We start from the raw sequence: 25,604 nt of genomic DNA, 5'->3' as shown, positions 1-25,604 counted from the left end.
GCCACAGCACAACAATGAGAAATGGACAGATGGCAAAAGGGAGACAGTGACAAGAACATACAAAACATCTGTGATGGGAGGTGTGTCTAAACTTACTGGAGTATTTGATGAAATTGCTGGCAAAACTCACAATATTAAGCGAAACACTGACAAATTCAAGGAGATCCTGTTAGCTAAAGCTAATGATTCTGCCTGAGTGTTTCTGGCCTCTTTTTGTTTTCATATATAAGCCAATGCAGGTCAGTGAGCTCAGGGGTGAGTTAGAGTAGGAAGGGAGCAAATTATAAAAGTCAGAAACATGGGATGGAAACATGCCCTTCGGCCAAATAAGTTAAAATGCCATTAAAGTATGAAAGCATATAAAGGGGAAGAGGAGTCTTGTCCAAAAGTAACAAAGGGTTGACGGTAGCTGCACAAAATGCAGGAGGAAATCAGCAGGTCAGGCAGCATCTGGGGAGGGAAATGGACCGTCGACATTTCAGGTTGCACCCTCCATCAGGACTGGAAAGAAAGAGGGGAGATAACCAGTATAAAAAAGGGTGAAGCTAGAGCTGGATAGGTCCAGGTGAGAGGGGGAAACATCAGTCAGGTGGGGTGGGGGGGGGGGGAGAGTGGAAAAAAGGTAAGAAGTTTGGAGGTGATTGGTGAAAGTGACAGAGAGCTTTAGAAGCTAGAATCTGATAGGACAGTGGACCACAGAATAAAGAGAAGGAGGCAGGAACTAGAGGGAGCATTGTGGAAGTGATGGACAGATCAAGAGGAGGGGATGGGGAAAGAGAAGCAGTGATCGGGTCAGTGGGATATGGGGTGGGGGGGGAGGGTGGAAGTCAATGTTCATGTCATGAGGTTGGAGGCTACCACCAAGAGCAGGATGATGCTTTCAGCAGCAGGTGAGGTGTGACAAGAGCAGCAAATGGCCCCATTACAGAGATGGAAGCTGGAAGCTGGAGTTATGGGTGGTGGAAAGGAATCAGCATTCTGTGCCAAACTGGATTCCAGGGCTGTGAACTACTGGGCTCCAGGCAGCGGTGAGGAAAATAAACTGAGTGTGTGGTTAAGGAAAAGGGTGCACATCAAGGACCAAAGATGCTCACTTTAGGTAGTGGGGGTGTCTAGGACCAGAGGACACAACCTCAGAATACAAGGATATCCCTTTAGAACAGAAATGTGGAAGAATTTGGGTGATGAATCTGTGGAACTCATTGCCACAGATACCCGTGGAAGCCAAGTCATCGTGTATATTCAAAGCAGAGGTTGATGGATTTTTGATTAGCAAGGGTGTCAAAGGTTACAATGAGAAGGCAGTAGAGTGGAGTTGAGAGGGATAATAAATCAGCCATGATCCGCCAGTGGAGAAGACTCGATAGGCCAAATGGCCTAATTCTGCTCCTATGTCTTATGATTTTAAGTAGTGGATTCCCACCTAAATAGACTCCTCATTGTAATTGGACTGGCGTCAAGATGTAATCAGATAATCTGATGAACCTATTAATTCAGATCATTACTGCTACTCTCAGATCAGACCCACCAATTTCAACAGTGCACACGACACTCAGTGGCCACTTTATTTGGTACACCTGCTCATTAATGTAAATATCTAACCAGCCAATCATGTGGCTGTAACTCAATACATAAAAGCATACAGGCATGGTCAAGAGGTCCAGACCAAACATCAGAATGGGGAAGAAATGTGATCTAAGTGACTTTGACCGTGGAATGATTATTTGCGTCAGACAGGGTGGTTTGAGTATCTTAGAAATTGCTGACCTCCTGGGATTTTCATGCTCAACAGTCTCTAGAATTTATAAAGAATGGTGCGAAAAACCAAAAACATCGGCCAAATCACCTTGTTAATGAGAAAGGTCAGAGGAGAATAGTCAGAATGGTTCAAGCTGACAGGAAGGTGACAATAACTCAAACAACCATGCGTTACAACACTGGTGTGTAGACGAGCATCTCTGAATGCACAACATGCCGAACCTTGAAGTGGATGGGCTACAGCAGCAAACGACCCCAAGCATACACTCTGTGGCCAATTTATTAGTTTACAGGAGGTAACTAATAAAGTGGCACTGAGTATATACAGTATAATGTAAACAATGCCTATAATGTACTATTGTGCTGTTGAATGCTAAAGCACAATGCCTTGCATTGCTTCATCGAATTACTCTGCATTGTTAAATTAAAGGCTCATGTCAAATAAAAGCCAGATTGGAAATCAGAAACACTGGGCTCTTTTGTGGATAATTTCCAAAGCTGCATTCTTTATGCACTTAAGTAAAACTGCAAAGTGGGAAGAGTGCTACAGAGAGCAGAATGATGAGGGTTGGGTTTAGATAGGTATGCAAATCAAGCTTTAAATTCCACCTTGTAACAATAATACACCAGTTTGCCAAATCCTGACATGTAGGCATCTCAGAAATCCTACTAAAAACAGGTATTATGCAAGCGTTCAAAATTGTACTGGGAGGCAGGTAAGAGATTGGGACATAATCAGTCATCAGGTTGGGGATGAGCAATAAACATTTCAAGCCCTCAAAGGCTATTTGTCCCAAGGCTTTAGAAAACAAAGCTACCAGTGTTAAATTTAATGTAGGGATAAAATAAACAGCAGACAGACTTATCAAATCATGCAGTGATTTGCCCAATCTCTGAACCACAGCTTATGAAGCCAAATTTGACGTGCTTGCCTTTTTGACAATTTTTCTTTTAATTTTGAAATCCTTACAACTCTGTTTCAGTCCTGGAAATAAAAACCACCCATCCGTAATTTTCTACTACATCAGAACATGACATCTGAGTTTGTGGCATACATAGAGTCATAGAAAAATGCAGCACAGAAACAGGCCATTCATTCCATCTAGTCCATGCTCAACCATTTAAATTCTCTACTCCCATCCACCTGCACCCAGACCATAACCCTCCATACCCCGACCACTCATTTACCTATCCAAACTTCTTTTAAAGGTTGAAATCGAGTTTGCATGCATCATTTGCCCTGGCAGTTTGTTCCACACTCTCATGACTATCTATGAGAAGAAGTTTCCCCTCATGTTCCCTTTAAACTTCTCACCTTTCACCCTTAACCCATGGGAAGATCATTGGGGTCTCTCTTCCCGCCATTACATTTACACCACACGCTGCACCCACAAAGCTAACAGCATTGTGAAGGACCCCACGCACCCCTCACACAAACTCTTCTCCCTCTTGCCATCTGGCAAAAGGTACTGAAACATTCAGGCTCTCATGACCAGACTGTGCAACATTTTCTTCCCCCAAGCCATCAGACTCCTCAATACTCAAAGTCTAGACTGATATCTACATCATTTATTATTATATTGTAATTTGTCCTCTAATGTGCCTATTGCCTTGTTTAATAACCATTGTACTGCCCTGCTCTGTTTTGTGCACTTTATGTAGTCCTGTGCAGGTCTGTAGTCTAGTGCAGTTTTTATGTTGTTTTACGTGGTCTAGTGTAGCCTTGTGCTGTCTCAGATAGTCTAGTGTAGTTTTGTGTTGTTTTATGTAGCACCAGGGTCCTGGAGGAACGTTGTTTCATTTTTACTATGTACTGTACCAGCAGTCTATGGTCAAAATGACAATAAACTTGACTAAACTTGACTTGACTTGACTTTAGTTGCTGTCCAACCCAACCTCAGTAGAAAAAGCCTGCTAGCATTTACCCTATCAATAATCCTCATATTTTGTATATCTCTATCAAATCTCCTCTCAGAATCAGGCCATTTGGCTCATTGAGTCTGCTCTCCCATTCAATCATGGCTAATCATTGTCTTTTCCCTCCTCAGACCCACTCCCCAGCCTTCTCTCCATAACCTTTGATGCCATGGCAAATCAAGGACCTATCAATCTCTGCCTTAAATACTCCACAGCTGCCTGTGGTAACAAATTCCACAAATTCACCACCCTTAGGCTAAATAAATTTCTCCACATCTGTTTTAAATGGATGCCCCTCTATCTTGAAGCTGTGCCCTCTTGTCCTAGACTCCCCCACCATGGGAAATACCCTTTCTATATCTACTCTGTCTCAGCCTTTCAACATTCAAAAGGTTTCAATGAGTTCCCCCTCCACCCCCCACAACATCCTTCTAAATTCTAGCGAGTACAGACCCAGAGACATCAAACATTCCTCATATGATGAACCTTTCATTCTCAGAATCATTCTTGTGAAACTCCTCTGAGGTCCTAAACTATTCAATCTTTCCTTATAACTCAGGTCCTCCAGATCCAGCAACATCCTTACAAATTTTCTCTGTACTCTTTCAACCTTATTTACATCTTTCCTGCAGGCAGGTGACCAAAACTGCGGACAATGCTCCAAATTAGCTTTCACCAACATCCTATACAACTTCAACATAGCTGTACTCAATACATTGGTTCATGCAGGCCAATGTGCCAAAGCTTTGTTTACGACCCTATCTATCTGTGACGCCACTTTCAGTGAATTATTCTGTATTCCCAGATCCCTTTGTTCTACTGTTCACTGTGTAAGACCTACCCTGGTTGGTCCTAATGCACTTCTATCAAATCTCCTCTTCATCTTCTATGTTCCAAGGAAAAAAGTCCTAACCTATTCAGCCCTTCCTTATAACTCATCACTGGTCCTCCAGTCCTACCAATGCCCTTGTAATTTTACACTATTTCCAAGAAATTTTGGTTAATTGGGGCAACCATATAATTGGGTCAAATGTACTAGTCCTGACTGTGTCCCAATTAACTGGAATCTGCTATATTTGCATTAATGAGCAGGAGTACATGTATACCTAATGAAGTGCCCACTGAGTATATGCTTTTAATTGCACTTACTGCTAGATCTCCTGTCATATGTTAAGCAATACTCTGTTCACTGTCATTATATGATACTATCAAGCAAGACATGGCAGTGGGCTGGTGTGCTACAGGACAAAAATATGACAAATATCAAAAGCAAAAAAAAAACTGAAGGTGGAGAAAATCTGAAACAAAAACACAGAAAATGTTGAAGATAATCTGCAGGTCGGGCTGTTCTCATAAACAGGTATTTGTGGTGGAATGCTGACACTGTTTAGGACATCAAGTACATGCCCTTTAGCCCATGATGTTGTGCTGACCATTTAACCTACCCTAAGATCAATCTAATCCTTCCCTCCTACATAGCGCTCCATTTTTCTTTATCTAAGAGTTTCTTAAATGCCCCTAATGTATCTACCTTGACCACCACCTGACAGGTTTCCACGCACCCACTATTCTCTGTGTAAAAAACGTATGTCTGATATTCCCCTCTACTTTCCTCTAATCACCATTATGCTCCCTGGTTATCAGTCTTTTCTGCTCCTGGGAAATAAAAATCTCTGTCAATCCACTCTTAGCATTTTGTACACCTCTGTGCCCAGATGTTACCTGGGCTGCTGGACAGTGCCAGCATTTTACTTTTCTAAAACATTTATTCCCATTAATGCATTTTAGTAGCTCAGCTATCATGTGGTTTGTGGTAAAATGGATGCTTTGGAGCCAACTTTTAACTCAGAGCAAAGAAGCTCAAGATGGAGTGATACTCAGATGTACACCATCTCTGTCACAATTTCACTCAACATCACTTTCAATCTGAAATGCAAGTCCAATCACTATTGATAGGGTCCAATTATTTATTTCTGAGAAGGAGATGGCATTCACCATGTACCATTTGTCCTCTTCTTTGTACTAAGTGATGAGTGGTGGATCAAACATCCTGCTTCCAAAATGGCCCAAGAAATATCTAATCATTGATGACGAATCACCTATTCCAAAGAAAATAATTTGTATTTTGAAAATGATAACTTCTCCATCTTAACAGTTCTCAAACAACAATGAATCAGAGTTCACAAGGAAATAAAGAGCTTAGTAACATGGTATGATGAAAGCAACTTTCCCCTCAATCTCAGCTACACAAAGGAGCTGGGCATTGACTTCAGGAAGGGGCAGGGCGGTGCACCTCCTCCTGCCTACATTAACAGTGCTATGGTAGAGGGGCTGAGAGCTTCAAATGCAACATCACCAACAGCCTGTCCTGATAAAACCATGTAGACCCACAGACAAGAAAGCTCACCAACATCTCTACTTCCTCAAGAGGCTAAAGAAATGGTGCATGTCCCAGTCAATCCTTACCAATGCAGCATAGGAAGTATCTTATCAGGATGCATCATGGCCTGGTATGGCAACTGCTCTGCCCGCAACTACAAGACACTGCAGAGAGTTTTGGACACAGCTCTGCACGTGACAGAAACCAACCTCCCCTGTACAGATTCTACCAATACTTCTTGTTGCCTCAGTCAAACAGCCAACATAATCAAAGACCCTACCCACCCCAGATATTATCTATTCCCCTCCCTCCCATCGGGTGTAAGATACAAAGGCCTGAAAGCATTTTCCAACAGGATCAAGGACGGCGTCTAGTCCATTATCATAAAGCTATTGAACAGTTCCCTCATATGATCACAGATACTTGACCTCACTATCTACCTCAGAATAAAATAGTGTCCCTTCAGAACAGAGATGAGGAGGAATGTCTTTAGCCAGAGGGTGGTGAATCTGTGGGACCATTGCCACAGACGGCTGTGGAGGATAAGTAATTGGGAACATTTAAAGCAAAGGTTGACAGATTGTTGATTAGTCAAAGGTTACTGAGAGAAGGAAGGAGAATGGGCATGAGAGGGAAAATATATAGGCCATGATGGAATGGTGGAGCAGACTCGATGGGCTGAATGGCCTAATTCTGCTCTTACGTCTTATGGTTGAAGACATGTGCAAGGTCTGAGAAGAGTTTAAATTCATTTCAATCCTAAAGCAGTGCTTTATTCAATGTAAGCTTTCATTTCTCCTCAGTTACCCACCGACATCAGTATATTATTTCTATTCTCTACACTTCATGCCCACGTAGCCTCAGTAGTCACCAATAAAATTAGTCTGATCCTTCACCTGCTTCCACACCCTTTTGCAATGGGGGAGAAAAGCAAAAATGCCACAGTCACGACACACACAGCAAATAAGAACTAAGGCATGGCAATGAGACTTTACAGAATTGCTTATTTACTTCTGTGAATCACAGCGCAATGCACACACAGATTTGTATTTGAAATGCGAGAAAAAATGCAAGAGAAGTGTGAACGGAAATGCATACTGTGCCCTGGTCTCCTTCAGAATTCCCTGTGAAAACAGATTTGAACTAGAACAGCAACTGATGACAATACGGTCCTGTTAACACAAGCGATGTGGCTTAGATGAGTTTCACTTGTGCTGGGTTATGCTGTCACATCTGAGACAGCCTCCCACATTGACCAGCTTGAAGCCTCAATTCCTCCACGTCTCTGATATATGCATTGTAACTCCACGTAACATTAAGATCCATTACACCGTCACCCCGTGTTTGATGATGTTCATAGCCTGGAACTGTCTTCATTTTAATATCTTTGTCCTTGTTCAATCTCACCAGGGTTCTCTTCAGCAAATTCTTGGTCTCACCTCTCACAGACTCTTGGTCACTGGCCAATATGATACCCGTTTCTCACCCGTTACCCATTTCCAGCACAGTTTATTTATTTATTGATATATAGCGCGGCATAAGCCCTTCAAGCCAAGCCACCCACCAAAACCGATTTAACCCTAGTCTAATCGCGGGGAAATTTACAATGACCAATTAACCTACCTACCAGTATGTCTTTGGACTGTGGGAGGAAAACCATGCGATCACAGAGAGAGTGTACAAACTCCTTACAGGCAGTGGTGAGAACTAAATCGGATCACCTGTACTGTAAAACATTGTGCTAGCCACTACACTATCATGCAGCCCCATGATTTTCAGAATCTGCACTATATTCCTTTCAGACTCCAGTGAGAGACTTCATGCCCATCTCCTCTTTTTTACTCATCCATCAGAGGCAGAGTGTTCAGCCATTCATTCCCTTGACCTGAGCTCTCTTCCTCAACCCCTTTGTTTTTCCATATCTCATTCCACCTTCAATTCCTTTCCCATTGGGAGTTGTTATTGGCCACTTCAAAGGACCACACAAATTAGGAGCAAGTGTAACACACGCAAAATACTGGAAGAACTCAGCAGGTACAGGCAGCATTTACAGAGAGGAATAAACAGCCGATGTTTTGCGCCGAGACCCTTCATCAGGGCTGCTCCTCCAGCACTCTGTGAATGTTGCTCTGGATTTCCTGCAGAACCTCGTGTGCTCAGGAGCACTCTGCCCCTCAAGCTACAGTATGTTTTAACATCAAAGCTAATTTTACAAAATCCTATCCTTAATCTTTCTCTGTCCATTCTCATTACTGCCAAGGATGTGTGCTGCCTGACCTTTGTAAGGAGGATTGCCACTAGACTAGGTTGGGTGAGAGTAGGACAATAAGTAATAGGTTAAGGGTGAAAGGTGAAATGCTTATGGCGAACTTGGGGGGAGGGTCGGGGGGAAGGAGAACTTCACTCAGAGAGTGGTGTGAGAGTGAATAGAGCTACCAGTGGAGATGTTGAATGCTGGTTTGATTGCAACATTTAAGAGAAATGGTGAATAGGTACATGGATGGAGGGCTATGGTCTGGGTGTGGGTCGATGGGACTAGGCAGAATAACAGCAAATGGCAGACAAGATGGGCTGAAGGGCTTGTTTTTTGCGGTAGTGCTCTATGACTCTAGGTCTAGTAGCATATTTAATTGGAACTATTGTAGAAACGTCGCTGGCAATTCATCTTTATCGCCAAAGAGCTCGCTAAACACAACTTGCAAACGAGTCGAGCATGATGTTCTCCCAAGGGTTTATTCCCTTAGCAGAGAATGCCTGTGTGTGACCTTGCTTAACATGTGGAGGTTGATACATGAGCAGACACCGAACGGTGGTCAACAGATCGGGGTCAGGTCCCCTGGTATGGAATGCAAGACAACAGAGAGCCTTCCCTGCTGCTGTGATGCAGCGTCATCTTTCACCACTGAGGTCTTGATTAGATTACTTAATGTCTCATTGCTGTACATTAACTAAAGTCCAAACGTGAAATAATTGAGCCTAGATGCATTAATTGCTCTTTCGTAAACTTAATTTCTGTTCCTGTTTAGTACCTATTACCTTTTCACTCAAGGATGACGGCGAGGGTGGAGTGATTGGAGAGAATAACCACCAGGTCAGCAGTACTGAGATTCTGTGTCTCACAACCCTTCCAGACCCACTATACCTGTCAAAAGGCCCTGTGCATAATCACACTCCGCCTCTACTCAAACACTGCAGAGACACGCAGAGAGATCATGGTCTGTGTGAAATGTACAGGGTTTAAAATATAGAAGTAAAAGACAACAAGCTTTGCTCAACCGGAAAAAAAGATCACCCAAACAATTACTTTTGTTGTTTCTGTAACAGAACAGCTTGTCCTTCATGGCAACACAAGCCCACGCAAAAATGAAGACACTCCCGGTAAGAGATAATGAAAACAGAATCAATCCTAGACAAAAAAACATTCAAGGGTTAGAGTAATCTTTGACCAAGTACACAGTTTGCTGCATTTTGACGGGAACCACAATATCATGACATCTAGATTTGGTCAATAAAAACCAACTACTGGACTTCCGGTAAGATGGCGATTGTTTAGCTGCTCCGAACTTTTGTTCCGTTACTGTCGCTACCCTTGCACTAAATGTCTCCGTTTTTTAAACCTTAGTTAGGAATTATTTCGGTATCTCTTACTTGCCTGTGAATATACCTAACTTACAATGTCTAGCAAGAGTTCTAAATCCGGGAGAAAAGAAACTATGACCCCGTCGGACGAGACGCTGGTTGCGCTGGGAAAGCTCCGAGACGAAATCTTAAAGGAACTTAAAACCGCTTTCAAACAGTTAGAAGACAAACTGGATCGGATCAACGATAAAGTGGACAAACATGCTGAACACTTATCTCGCATCGATTCGACTTCTGAAGATTTAGAAAGTCGTGTTCGATACTTGGAGACTCTCTGTTCCAGCTTAGAGGAAAAATCTAATAAACTTCTTTCCAAAATGGTGGATCTCGAAAATCATAGCAGGCGATGCAACCTCAGAATTCTGGGATTACCAGAGGTGATTGAAAAGGGATCGACCGTGAAGTTTTTCGCCGAGTTTCTCTGTGAGTTATTCGGGAAAGATTTGCTTCCGAAGCCGCCCGAGCTCGAACGGGCACACAGGGTTTACGTTCCCCCCGGAATTCTGGGCTCCCGCCCGCGACCAGTAGTCTTGTGTTTCCATCAATACCAGGTAAAACACAGTCTGATCGTAGAGGCACGTCGCAGAGGTTCTTTTTCTTTCCAGGATACAACCATTCGCTTTGTGGAAGATTTTGCACCCCAGACCTTAAAGATGCGCGCTGAGTTTAAAGGCGCAATGAAAGTGCTTTTTGATCGTGGTTTCAAACCTTCCCTTCGTAACCCTGCTGATCTACGAATCAAGCTTAATACCGGGGAATTCAAGTGGTTCAAATCAGCAAAGGAAGCTGAAGCGTTTGTGGCAAGTCTTCCAGCTATCCAGTCATCTTCGGAATCTGATCGGACCTCCTAAAATGGTGGATAAGTACTCCTCGTAGTAAAATTACTTTCTCTGGACTTGGAATTCACTTGAATCACTCAGACATTATTCATTGAAACTTTAAGGGCTGTTGACAATCTCTCCCGGGATTTGGTGTGTGTGTAACCTGTTTTTATTCTTGTATAACTTTACCTACAGAGTTCTACAACTAATTCTAACTTGTTTTGGAGGTTCGAAGTCTTTAGTGAAGGCCTCCCTGTTTGTCGGTTCACAGTTCAACTGCTGATTTATTTTTCCTTTGCTTTAAATGTTTATCTATTTTATCTTTTTCTTTTCTTCACCCCTTTTTTCTAATCTCTGAATTTTTCTCTCCCTTCTCTGTAAATGGTTGATAAATACTCATCTTGAATTTATAATTTTCCCCTTCCTCTTCTTTTTTCTTTTTCCTTCTTACCTTTTTTTTCCCCTTTCTCTTACTTTATTCTTCTATAATTTTTCGCGGGTAGGTTAGTTTTGGTTTTCTTCCGATTTTCTCTGTATTAAGTTGTATATTTCTGCATAAGGTGTTCTAATCTGTAGTTATGTTTTCTAGTGCATAAACTAGTTATTATTTGCTATAGTATTTATACGGAACTGTTGTTAATGACACAGATCTGGAAGTTGTATTTGGGTTAATTTTATTGGTAGAGATAGCTACTTGTTTTGGTAGCCGTCTAGTTTTGGGTTGTGCGGGTGGGGTGGATTTTCCAGTTCCAATATCTCTTTATTGCTTAGGACATGTTTATATTTTGACCTTACGAATCTATGTTTACATCTCTGCTCCCAGACTGCTATTGTACTGCTTGATTTTTTTATATGCCTGCTGCCTTTTATGCATTAGTAATTGATAATGGCTAGTGCACTTAAATTCGTGAGCTGGAATGTAAAGGGATTGAACCACCCTGTTAAAAGGAGGAAGGTATTCTCACATATTAAACAACTCAAGGCTGACATTGCTTTCCTCCAAGAAACTCACATTCGTTGTTTTGATAACTCCCGGCTTCTGTCAAAGTGGGCGGGTCAGCATTTTCATTCATCCTTTGCCGCTAAAGCTAGGGGAGTTTCCATTCTTATTAACTCAAATATTCCTTTTGAACTCCATAATAAAACCAACTACCAAAAAATGACATTTAAAAATTTAAGTCATGCCTTCGGAAATGTGATGTCCATCACATTTTATTTGATTTTTAAAAAATCCAAGTATTTTCACATCAGTTACAACTGCTTCATTTTTGCATTTGTTCACTGATTGGAAACTAAACCAGGCAAAGATGGTATTAGTTACCTCAGAATGGTAGCAGGGTAGCATGGTAAGGCAGCAGTTAGTGTACACTATTACAGCACCAGCGATCATGGCTCAATTTCCACTGCTATCTGTAAGGAGCTTATACGTTCTCCCATGGCTATGTGGGTTTCTTCCAGGTGCCCGGTTTCCTCCCACATTCTGACGATGTACAGGTTAGGGTTAAGGTTGGTAAAGTGTGGGCATGCTATATTGATGCTAGAAGCATACTGACACTTGCAGGCTGTCCCCAGCACATCCTCAGATTGTGTTGGTCATTAACGCAAAAGATGAATTTCACTGTACAGGTGGCCTCTTTTTTTCAAACGTTCGTTTACGACAGGTCGCTGTTACAAAATACCTACATTAGTACCTGTTTTCGCTAACCAAAGAGGGTTTTCGCTTTTACGCAAAAAATACACCCGCTTTACACATGTGTTTACCCCGAGAAAGACTATCATGACCGTGAAGCCTTGTGTGGGCAGTTGTGTGTGCATGCGTGTACATGCGTATGCGCGTACGTGCATACACATGTACGTGCGTGTACGTGTCGATTCTTTTTCTCCAAATCGATTTTGGCTCACTGACTTCCCCATTATGATAAGTGAAACTACACCGTACGTACAACATTTCTACTTTATACAGGCTGTATATTTATCATATCATTCCTGCTTTTACTATATGTTCGTGTCATTTTAGGTTTTATGTGTTACTTGGTATGATTTGGTAGGTTATTTTTTGGGTCTGGGAACGCTCAAAAAATTTTCCCATATAAATGAATGGTAATTGCTTCTTCACTTTACGACATTTCAGCTTACAAACGGTTTCATAGGAACGCTCTACCTTCGGACAGCAGGGGAAACCTGTATGTTTCAATGTACGTGTGACAAATAAGTTTTAAGCTGTTGGTGAATCTCAGGGACTTCTGGCTGGTGGCCAATGAAACAAGGAAAACAATTAAATACTTTGTTAGTCTCTCTTTTTCTGGTAAATGATCATCACAAGCAATAGTCTATACTTCCCTTTGGACTTAGAGGCAATTCGATGTGGCAGAACCGAGACAAGGCGAGACAATGGGCCTGTTGCTGAGAGCAAGGTAGACCCAATGTTTGATCAATTTAAGCACCAGGTTGAATTGGAAAGGTCAGGTACAGGCCAAATTGAGGCGGTGGGGTCCAGGTCACAGAGTATATCAAAGCAACTGATCCTGATGTTTGGATGAAAATTTAAGTACCCGGCCAAATCGAGGCAATGGGGTCCAGGCACCAGAACACATCGAAGTGAGTAAACTCACTGATTGGACAATGATTTAGGCATCGCGCCAGATTGGAAAGGTCAGGGTGTTGAGGCAAGGGATGGGCCGGTTCAGCTGGCTGCCTCACTTGTCTTCCCTCTAAACTTGGCAGAGTTTGTGGAGACTGTATTGGTACCCACATGGCATGATTGAAAAACAATTATCAGTATTAAATTTTTTTAAATGAAATTAGGGTAAATTAGCTGTTGATAATTTAGGCAAAAACTTTATTTTAAATTGCTAATAATTTGCTTCACATAATTAGGATATACATCATTGATAAAACATTACCAAGTCATTGGCAACAAATGCAGAAGTGTGAAACATTAATAAATATCACTTTGTAAATGTCACTCTACGTCAAAGTGTGAAAATGCTCCACTAGAAAAACCTCTGCAATTAAGAGTCACAGAGTCATAAAGCAGTGCAGAACTGAAACAGGCCCTTTGACCCAGCTGGTCTGTCCTTTACTTCTGTTATGCCACTGGCGTTTAGGGAATAAATAAAGGTTTTAACTACTGTCAATCATGCAAGTCCCAGGTACAGACTTGGGAATACTGTCACACTCAGATGTAGGATTCTTCATTGCTGTTTCCATAAGAATTTTGTTTTACCAGTCAGGGTTATTAGCCCTGAGCTGAACGCCCAACTTTTGGACCACTCTTAGTCTGTCCTCTCCCCTTTGACCTGTTTGGCATAGAAGACCCTACCAAGAGCCAAAGCATAAATCCCTGACTCCAGCCAACATAGCTTTCTGGGTCATTGAAGCACATAAGCCTCCAAATCACAATAAGGTTGTTCTCTTGTTGGAGGCACCTGGTCTGCATCAAGCTGTTATTCTGCCTAGTCCCATTGACCTGCACCTGGATCATAGACTCATCCATACCCTCCCATCCAAATTTCTATACAAACTTCTCCTAAATACTGCAACCAACCAGCATGCAGCACTTCCACTCCAACATCCTCTCATGGGCCAACATTTCCCAGGTTGCAATCTGTCAACTTGGCTGAGCAGGGAATAGACTTGATGAAGCGTCTCAGATCGAAATGTCCCATTCCTCGCCACAGATGCTGCCTGACTTGCTGAGTTCCTCTCGCACTTTGTGTGTGTTACTCTGATTGATCAGGGCATGATCAGAGTTGATCAGCACATCTCCCTTTAAATATCAACTTCCCCTTTAAATATACCCAATAACTTGGCCTACACAGCTATCTGTGGCAACGAATTCCACAGATTTACCACCCTCTGGCTAAAGAAATTCCCCCTTTCTTCTATTCTGAGGCTGTGCCCTAGGATTCCCCCACTCCCCCGTCTTCCTCTCTGATCTGGGCACATTGCAATTTTTCAGACAATAATGAATTCAATAATTTCAGGCAACTCAATTTCTCTATTTGCATCAAATCTGGACAGTTCCACTGTGGCTGACCAATCACTTTCTCTCTTCATTGACACCGTCAAATCTGCTGGACATTTCCTCCACACATAACCTGCATTTTATAGAAACATAGAAAACCTACACCACAATATAGGCCCTTTGACCCACAAAGCTGTGCCAAACATGTCCTTACCTGAGAAATTACCTAGGGTTACCCATAGCCCTCTACTTTTCTGTGCTCCATGTACCTGTCCAGGAGTCCCTTGAAAGACCCTATCGTATCTGCCTCCACCACCGTCGCCAGCAGCCCATTCCAAGCACTCACCACAGTCTGCGTAAAAAACTTACCCCTGATATCTCCTCTGTATCTACTTCCAAGCACCTTAAAACTGTGCTCTCTCATGCCAGCCATTTCAGCCCTGGGAAAATGCCTCTGACTATCCACATGATCAATGCCTCTCATCATCTTATACAACTCTATCAGGTCACCTCTCATCCTCTGTCACTCCAAGCAAAAAAGGCCAAGTTAACTCAACCTATTCTCATAAGGCATGCTCCCCAATCCAGGCAACATCCTTGAAAATCTCCTCTGCACCCTTTCTATGGTTTCCACATCCTTCCTATAGTGAGGCGACCAGAACCCTTTATTTATTTATAACCCTTTATTTTAGGTTCTCTCTTTCTATCAACAGCTTATCACAGTAACCCTCACCCCATCCTCGCAGAGATATTCCCTCTGTCCTATCCATTCCCTCCTTAGCCTTTTGTATTCTGCCTTTCTCTCTTCTAATGAAATGTCTCTTCCTCAAATTGTCATCTGTGTTTCTCTTTCCACAGGTGCTGCCTGACTAACTGAGTGCTTCCATCATCTTCTGTTTTTTTTTTAAAATTTCAGATTCTTCTGCAGTATAAATTATCATCAGCTTTTGGAAGCAGATACAATAGTGACATTTAGGAGGACACATGAATATGCAGAAAATGGAGGTATCTGGTAGTGTAATGCTATGACAGTGCCACTAACCCGGGTTCAATTCTGCTGCTGTCTGTAAGGAGTTTGTACTTTCTGCCCGTGACTATGTGTGTTTCCTCTGGGGACTCCAGGTTCCTCCCACAGTACAAAGACATATAGATTAGTAGGTTAATAGGTCACATGGATGTTATTGTGCAGCAAAGCCTCCATGGGCCATAAAGACCTGTTACCATGCTGTATCTCTAAATTAAAATAAACTCAAAAGGCCTGACGAGAGGGTTTCCCTTGCTGCTTCTCTCTATGTTACCTTGCACCCATGGACCAAAACCAGTTAGGAATAACCATCCGCACGGAAGGTTAGTTAGGAAGGTTCGATCGTTAGGTATTAATATTGAAGTAGTAAAATGGATTCAATAGTGGCTAGATGGGAGATGCCAGAGAGTAGTGGTGGATAACTGTTTGTCAGGTTGGAGGCCGGTGACTAGTGGTGTGCCTCAGGGATCTGTACTGGGTCCAATGTTGTTTGTCATATACATTAATGATCCCGATGATGGGCTGGTAAATTGGATTAGTAAGTATGCAGATGATACTAAGGTAGGTGGCATTGTGGATAATGAAATAGGTTTTCAAAGCTTGCAGAGAGATTTAGGCCAGTTAGAAGAGTGGGCTGAACGATGGCAGATGGAGTTTAATGCTGATAAGTGTGAGGTGTCACATTTAGGTAGGAATAATCCAAATAGGACATATATGGTAAATGGTAGGGCATTGAAGAATGCAGTAGAACAGAGTGATCTAGGAATAATGGTGCATAGTTCCCTGAAGGTGGAATCTCATGTGGATAGGGTGGTGAAGAAAGCTTTTGGTATGCTGGCCTTTATAAATCAGAGCATTGAGTATAGGAGTTGGGATGTAATGTTAAAATTGTACAAGGCATTGGTGAGGCCAAATTTGGAGTATTGTGTATTGTTCTGGTCACTGAATTATAGGAAAGATATCAACAAAATAGAGAGAGTACAGAGAAGATTTACTAGAATGTTACCTGGGTTTCAGCACCTAAGTTACAGGGAAAGGCTGAACAAGTTAGGTCTTTATTCTTTGGAGCGTAGAAGGTTGAGGGGGGACGATAGAGGTACTTAAAATAATGAGGGGGATAGATCAAGTTACGTGGATAGGCTTTTTCCATTGAGAGTAGGGGAGATTCAAACAAGAGGACATGATTTGAGAGTTAGAGGGCAAAAGTTTAAGGGTAACATGAGGGGGAATTTCTTTACTCAGAGAGTGGTAGCTGTGTGGAACGAGCTTCCAGTAGAAGTGGTAGGGGCAGGTTCGGTATTGTCATTTGAAGTAAAATTGGATAGGTATATGGACAGGAAAGGAATGGAGGGTTATGGGCTGAGTGCGGGCCAGTGGGACTAGGTGAGTGTAAGCGTCGGCATGGACTAGAAGGGCCGAGATAGCCTGTTTCCGTGCTGTAATTGTTATATGGTTATATGAATAGTCCATGTACCTCACCATATCAAAGTCCAAGGGGCATCAAGTATAAATGCAATGATTATTAGTGAACTTATTGCTGCCTGTTGGCTTTCCAGTTCAACTGCTGTCATCCTGTTACACTGAATAGCTTTGTTCTGTGGCGTAGATCAATTGGGTTGAGAGGAATAATAAATCAGTCACGATGGAATGGTGGAGCAGATTTGATGGCCTAGTTCTGTCTTGTGCTGAACTATGTTTCTATGCCTCCCAATGTTATATACCTTTATCATGTTACCTCTCAGCTTTCTCTGCTTCAGAGAAAAAAATGACATAGCCTATCCAATCTGACCAAATGACTCAAGGCCCCTAACCCAGGCAATATCCTTGTGAGTCTTTTCCGCATCCTTTCTAGGCTACCAGACCTGCACAAACATGGCCCAATCAACACCTTGCACAACTTTAATATGATATCCCACTTTTTAAATTCAATACCTCGACTCAAGCACATCACAAACCATTCACATCACCCAATGTTCTAATCCTCAAGGAACAACATACATACACTCTGAGGTCACTCTGTTCAACACTACCCAGAGCTTTTCAATTCACTGTGTATGGTCTGTCCTGCTTTAAATTCTCAATATGCATCAAATTACACTTGTCAGAGTTCAACTGTCTTTTTCATTCCCTTTCCCAATCTGACAGCTGATTGAGATCCTGTTGAAACCATAGACAACCTTATTTTTAAATGTCCATGGTCCCACCAATTTGGGTGTCATCTGTAAACCTAAGAATCGTGCCACCTAGATTCCGCAGCCAAATTATTCATATTTATAACAAACAATAGGGGACCCAAAACTGATTACTGTGGCATTCCACCGATCGCCAACTTCCAAACTGCAAAGGTGTCCTCAATTAGCACACTTTTACTCCTATCACCAAGTCAATTTGTGTATTGTTTGCTAACTCACCCTGAATCCAATGTTTTTCTAACCTTCCAGACCAACCTATCACAGCAGAACCTTGTCAAGAACCTCTGTCTACTGCCCTGCCTTTTGGTCAACTCCTCAAGAAAACTTAACCAAATTCATAAGATGATTTCCCACCCATCAAGATGCGGACTGTACCAATTTGTGCAGAGAAGATATCATAGTTCACACATAAATAATGCAACTATGCACAGTGTCCACTACACACCTGTACACTTGCTTGTTTATACAAATATCTAATCAGCCACTCAATGCATAAAAGCTTACAGACATGGTCAAGAGACTCAGTTGTTATTCATATCAAATATCAGAATGGGGAAGAAATGCAATCTAAGTGACTTTGACCATGACTTCTGGTGGCAGATGGGGTGGTTTGAGTATCTCAGAAAACTGCTGACCTCCTGGGACTTTTATGCACAACAGTCTCTAGGGTTTACAGAGAATGGTGTGAAATACAAAAAACATCCAATGAGTGGCAGTTCTGTGGATGAAAATCCTTTGTTATTGAGAGTGGACAGAAGAGAATAGCCAGACTGGTTCAAGCTGACAGAATGAGAATCAGAACCAGGTTTAATATCACAGGCATATGTTGTGAAATTCACTGTCTTTGTGGCAGTAGCATACAATGCAAAAAATAATAGAGAAAAAAGCTGTGAATTACAGGTATATAAAAAGTTAAATTAAATAAGTAATACAATTTTTTTAAAAAGTAGTGAGGTAGTGTTCACGGGTTCAACGTACATTCAAAAATCAGATACCAGGGTGGAAGAAACACTTCCTGAATTGTTGAGTGTGTGTCTTCAGGCTCCTGTACCTCCTTACCGATGGTAGCAATGAGAAGAGGCCATGACCTGGGTAATGGGGATCCTTAATGATGGATGCTGTTCTTGAGGCATTGCTCTTTGAAGATGTCCTGGATACTACAGCGGCTAGTGCCCATGATGGAGGTGACGAAGTTTTCAACTTGAGTACAGGAAGGCGACAGTAACTCAAATAACCATGTGATACAACAGTGATGCGCAAAAGAGCATCTCTGAACACACAAAACATAACTTTGTGATGGGTGGGAAATCATCTTATGAGTTTGGTTAGGTTTTCTTGAGGGGTTGACCAAAGGGCAGGACAGTAGACAGAGGTTCTTGAAGTGGATGGGTTTCAGCAGCAGAAGACCAGAAACATACAGATTATTAGGTACCTCCTATAGTTAATAAAGTGGCCACTGAGCGTACAATTCTCTGGGCTGTTCCAGCAGATATTGGCAACCAGTATGTAGTCAAACTGGTTCTCATGATAACTTGGAAGGAGAAGCTGGTGAATGAGGTGGGCAAGGATATACCTCCTTCAAGCTTAGGCAAGAGTGGACACAAAGAACAAGAGTAACAATCTGAATGTGCAAAATCCAGCCTGAAACAATAGCAGTGGCATAACAAAAGCTCAGCTATGTAGAACAAAATAAAAAGCTTTTCAGAAATAGAAAAGATGCTTGAAATCCTTCTTTCAAAGTACCAGTTTGACAAGTAAATTGTTCATTCATGTAATCACCAGGCAGCGCACACAACAAAGAGATGGAAAACACCCAAGAAAGGAATCAAGTAGAGAATCATTATCAGAATTAGAATCAGGTTTAACACCATTGGCATATGTTGTGAAATTTGTTGAGAATATGAAATTAGGATCAAAATTTATTTTTACTTTTGGTCAATAAGATTAATAAATCAGTAGGCTACAAGATTTATCCTATAAAATGGGAATATTAAATTTTCATAATTTAAAACAAAAATAATAGGGAGCAGCACTGTAGCACAGCGGTTAACGTAATGCCATTACAATGCCAGCACCCCGGGTTCAATTCCCACCATTGTCTCTAAGGAGTATGTGTGTTCTGCCTGTGACCTCCAGGGTTTCCTCCCAGATTCAGAAACACATTGGTTAGTAGGTTAATTTGTCACATGGATGTAATTGGGTGGCACAGGCTCGTTGAGCTGGAAGGACCTGTTACCTTGCTGTACCTAAATAAAAAGAATTTAAAACTCTTAAATGCTAAATGCATTTAGTACAGTTAGACGAGAAGCTAGACTGGACTGCCAACACAGATGCCTTGTGCAGGAAGGCACAGAGTCGACTGTACTTCCTTAGAAGGTTGGCGTCATTCAATGTCTGTAGTGAGATGCTGAAGATGTTCTATAGGTCAGTTGTGGAGAGCGCCCTCTTCTTTGTGGTGGCGTGTTGGGGAGGAAGCATTAAGAAGAGGGACGCCTCACGTCTTAATAAGCTGGTAAGGAAGGCGGGCTCTGTCGTGGGCAAAGTACTGGAGTGTTTAACATCGGTAGCTGAGCGAAGGGCGCTGAGTAGGCTACGGTCAATTATGGAAAACTCTGAACATCCTCTACATAGCACCATCCAGAGACAGAGAAGCAGTTTCAGCGACAGGTTACTATCGATGCAATGCTCCTCAGACAGGATGAAGAGGTCAATACTCCCCAATGCCATTAGGCTTTACAATTCTACCGCCAGGACTTAAGAACTTTTTAAAAGCTATTATTAATGCTTTTTGAGATAGTGATTTAGATGCATATCATATTTTTTACTGAGTTAAGTATTGTATGTAATTAGTTTTGCTACAACAAGTGTATGGGACATTGGAAAAAAATTGAATTTCCCCATGGGGATGAATAAAGTATCTATCTATCTACCTATCTATCTATCTAGCATCAAACTGCAATCCTTATTTGGTGAAATCCCGTTTCCATGTCATGTCTCTAATATATTGGTGACCTCCACTAACCTCTTTATCACAACCAGTTGACATTCAACTGACTCATCAAGTTTGATACTGCAGAATCCATCCTGCCTGACACCAAAAATCATTCCCATGGTCAAAGTCACTTAGATCACATTTCTTCCCCATTATAATGTTTGGACTGAACAACAACTGAACCTCTTGACCACGTCTGCTTGCTTCTACGCATTGAGTTGCTGCCACATGATTGGCTGCTGAGATACGTGCATTAATGAGCCAGTCTACAGGGGTGGCTAACAAAATGACGACTGAGTGTAAGTTCCAATTTTCAGTCTTCCCACATTCTCAGCAACTCCCTCCAGATTAATTTCATTTATTTACAAACCCCATTTCCAGAAAAGTTGGGATATTTTCCAAAATGCAATAAAAACAAAAATCTGTGATATGTTAATTCACATGAACCTTTATTTAACTGACAAAAGTACAAAGAACATATTTTCAATAGTTTTACTGACCAACTTAATTGTATTTTGTAAATATACACAAATTTAGAATTCGATGGCTGCAACACACTCAACAAAAGTTGGGACAGAGGCATGTTTACCATTGTGTTACATCACCTTTCCTTTTAATAACACTTTTTAATCGTTTTGGAACTGAGGGTACTAATTGTAGTAGATTTGCAATTGGAAATTTTGTCCATTCTTGCTTGATATAAGACTTCAGCTGCTCAGCAGTCCGTGGTTTCTGTTGTCTGATTTTCCTCTTCATGATGCGCCATACATTTTCAATAGGAGATAGATCTGGACTGGCAGCAGGCCAGTCAAGCACATGCACTCTGTGTCTACAAAGCCACGCTGTTGTAGCCCATGCAGAAAGTGGTCTGGCATTGTCCTGCTGAAATAAGCATGGACGTCCCGGGAAGAGACGTCGCCTTGATGGCAGCATATGTCTCTCTAAAATCCTAATATACGCCTCAGAGTCAATGGTAACTTCACATACATGCAACTTACCTGTGCCGTGGGTACTGATGCACCCCCATACCATCACAGATGCTGGCTTTTGCACCTTTCGCTGATAACAATCAGGATGGTCGTTTTCATCTTTGGCACGGAGAACTCGATGCCCGTTTTTTTCTATAAACTACCTGAAATGTGGACTCATCTGACCACAGCACACAGTTCCACAGTCTTTTGGTCCATCTGAGATGAGCTCGGGCCCAGAGAACTCGCCGGCGTTTCTGCATAGAGTTGATGTATGGCTTCCTCCTTGCATAATACAGTTTCAAGTTGCATTTCTGGATACAGCAACGGACTGTGTTAAGTGACAATGGTTTTCCGAAGTACTCCCGAGCCCAGGTGGCTATAATTGTCACAGTAGCATGATGGTTTCTTAGGCAGTGCTGCCTGAGGGCTCGAAGATCACGCACATTCAACAGTGGTTTCCGACCTTGCCCTTTACGCACTGAGATGTCTCTGAATTCTCTCATGAATTTTTGGCACAAAGGGGTGAGCCACGACCCATCCGTGCTTGCAAAGACTGAGCCTTTGATGGACGCTACTTTTATACACAGTCATGATCCCTCACCTGCTACCAATTAGCCTGCCTAATGTGGAGTCTTCCAAACCGGTGTTACTTGAATATTCTGTGCACTTTTCAATCTTATTTTAACTCTGTCCCAACTTTTGTTGAGTGTGTTGCAGCCATCAAATTCTAAATTTGTGTATATTTACAAAATACAATTAAGTGGGTCAGTAAAACTATTGAAATTTTGTGATACAGCATGGAGTAGGCCCTTCCTGCTTTTCGAGCCTTACCACCCAGCAACCCCCAATTCAATCCTAGACTAATCACGGGACAATTTACACTGACCAATTAACCTACTAACCAGTATGTGTTTGGACTGTGGGAGTTAAATGGTGTACTCGGAGAAAGCCCACGTGGTCACAAGGAGAACTCCTTACAGCTGACATCAGAATCGAATTCCAAACTCTGATGTCCCAAGCTCTATCACACTAACTTAGCACCTATCACTCACCTGCACACAAGGGGCAATTTAACTCACTGACTTGTACATCTTGGAATGTAGGAGGAAACCAGATCTCCAGTCAGAGGGAAAACATGCAAACTCCACACAGACTGCAGAGGTCAGGACTGAACCTAAATCTCTGGCACTGTGAGGCAGCAGCCCTACTGGCTGCGTCGCTGTGTCACCTCCACAGACATCACGCTTGCCCAGGAGAAAGCATAAATCATTTTATTTTGGTTCTGTTCTCACAGTTTCCCATTATTCACTGAATTTTCAAATAATATTTACAAGTCAGCAGTAAACAGGAAATGAAACTTGCTGCTGGTGTCTCCCCCAACACAATCCTGTTTACTGAGGGAAGTGGGTCACAGTGCTGGTAAACACAAAACTCTGTTGCTTCTTCTCCCTTCATGCTCTCTTCTCGCTGCTGCCATCAGGAAGAAGATACAGGAACCTCAGGAACCACACCATCAGTTATTACCCCTCAGCCATCAGGCTCTTGAACCGGTGGGGATAATTTCACTTGTCCCATCACTGAAATGCTCCCACAACCTATGGACTCTCTTTCAAGTGCTCTTCATCTCATGTTCTCGATATTTATTGCTTATTTATTTATTATTTCTTTTTTTTCTTTTTGTACAGTTTGTTGTCCTTTGCGCACTGGTTGAACACCCAAGTTGGTGCGGTCTTTCATTGATTCTATTATGGATTTATTGACTGTGTCCACAAGAAAATGTATCTCAGGGTTGTATATGGTGACATATGTGTACTTTGATAATAAATTTTCTTTGGGGGGGGGGGAACGTCACATGATGACGTAGGATCGAGACGTGGGAATCCAGCTCTCCCGTAAAAAATCAGTAAATTAATGTTTAAGTGAAGAAAAGTTAGTAAATACTTTCTAAAAGTTACTTATAAACTACTCCGGATTGTTTCAAACTATGTCTCATAAACAGAAGCAGAAGAAAACTATTAACTTGAAGACAACGCAAGTTGGAACAGAATCAAGGCCCGCCGCTACGAGAGAACCGCAGGCTCAAGTACATTTTACCTCTGGCGATACAGAACAGGAAACTGTGGCAACATCAACCATTTCTAAAGAAAAAGACCAACAAGAATTGTGCAAACGTGAAGGAAGCAGCATGCGCAAACGCGAACAACCTGAACTACAAATCCCAGTTACGATTGAAACTGGAAGTGAAAGTGAATCTGAGGTAGATTCAGATTCTCTGGATAAATCAGACGAAGATGGAGGTAAAAGTTTTTCTGGAAATATAGAAAAAACTTTGATGCAAATAATGCGTAAATTAGAAAAATTTAACGCATTAAAAGCAATAAAAAAGATATGAAAAATATGAAGATTATGTTTGACAAAATGATAAAAAGATAGGACAAAATGGAATAGAGAATTACAGACTTGGAAGTAACAACGGAAGACATGGTTGAAAGAATGAACAAAATGGAAGATAATATCTCTGCCTGGACATCAGAAAGAAAACAGTTGTTGGAAAAAGTGGATATGCTTGAAAATTTTAGCAAACGAAACAATATTAAGATTGTTGGACTTAAAGAAGATATAGAAGGAGAAGATCCAATAAATTTTTTTCAAAAATGGATCCCAGAAAACTTGGAAATGGAAGAAGGAACTCAGTTAATTGAAATTGAAAGGGCTCACAGAGCCTTAAGATCAAGACCTCAAGTTGATCAAAATCCATGATCAATTTTGATAAAATGCTTAAGATATCAAGATAAAGAAAAGATCCTGAAGGCGGCTGCCCAATGTGCCAGAAAGAGAAACGGGCCACTGATGATAGAAGGGAAAGCAATTCTTTTCTATCCTGATATAAGTTATAGCCTTTTGAAGAGAAAGAAGGAATTTAACCCAGCAAAAAAAGTTTTATGGGAAAAGGGTTATAAATTCATAATGCGTCACCCGGCAACACTGATCTTTTTTTTGGAGGATGGAAAAAGAAATTTTTTTACCGATTATCGAGACGCGGAAGAGTTCGCACAAAAACTCCCAAATATTCGCTAACTACACACAAAGATTTCAAAGCGAAACGGATTAAAGTTGAAGACAGGGACAGTGAATGGAATTGATGGACATTTAAGGACAGAAAATATTTAAATATATTCTTAATTATAGGGAGAAAGGTAAAAATTTGAGAAATATTAATTGAGAGTAGTGATAATTTTTTTTTCTTCTTCTCATATATATACTTTTTTATGTTGCGGGGGAGCTGGGAGAGCTTCGGATCGATTGCTACAGGATTCACGTGTGTAATCAAGGCGATTGCCATGACCCGTACAACAGAGGGGGGTAATGTTGTGTTTTTTTTATCCACAACATTAGTAGGGGGGTATTTTGTTTTTTTCTTTATAATCTATTTTTCTTCTATCTTTCTTTCTTTGCCTGGATGATCGGTGGGGACACACATAGCAACATGGAGAATTTTAAAAAGACTCCCCAAGGTACCACAAAAGTTGAAAGATTAGGTATTATTATAGATTGGAGTAACCCAATTAAAAACAATGACTAATTTACTGAATTTTTAAAGTTTTAATGTTAATGAGCTTAATGGACAGGTGAAAAGAAAAAGAAATTTAACATACATTAAGAAAATGAAAATAGATACAGCTTTTTTACAAGAAACACACTTAACAGAGATAGAACATCAGAAATTAAAAAGAGATTAGGCTGGAAATGTTATTGCGGCTTCATTTAACTCAAAGGCGAGAGGAGTTGCAATTTTGGTTAATAAAACTTTACCAATTAAAATACAAAATGTATTAATTGATTCGGCGGGGAGATATATAATTATACATTGCCAAATTTTTTCAGAACTATGGACTCTTATGAATATTTATGCACCAAATGAAAATGATGTAAAATTTATACA

General features: G+C 41.4%; 1 protein-coding gene across 5 annotated transcripts in view; it reads right to left on the bottom strand.

The window, feature by feature from the left end:
* prkag2a (protein kinase, AMP-activated, gamma 2 non-catalytic subunit a) overlaps nt 1-25,604 on the bottom strand; it is a 515,738-nt gene that overhangs the window by 345,250 nt on the left and 144,884 nt on the right. The gene's annotated exons all lie outside the window — the stretch shown is intronic.

The sequence above is a fragment of the Hemitrygon akajei genome, chromosome 8 (genome assembly GCF_048418815.1).
Source record: "Hemitrygon akajei chromosome 8, sHemAka1.3, whole genome shotgun sequence".
Taxonomy (NCBI): domain Eukaryota; kingdom Metazoa; phylum Chordata; class Chondrichthyes; order Myliobatiformes; family Dasyatidae; genus Hemitrygon; species Hemitrygon akajei.
This window is presented reverse-complemented; position numbering and strand designations above follow the sequence as displayed.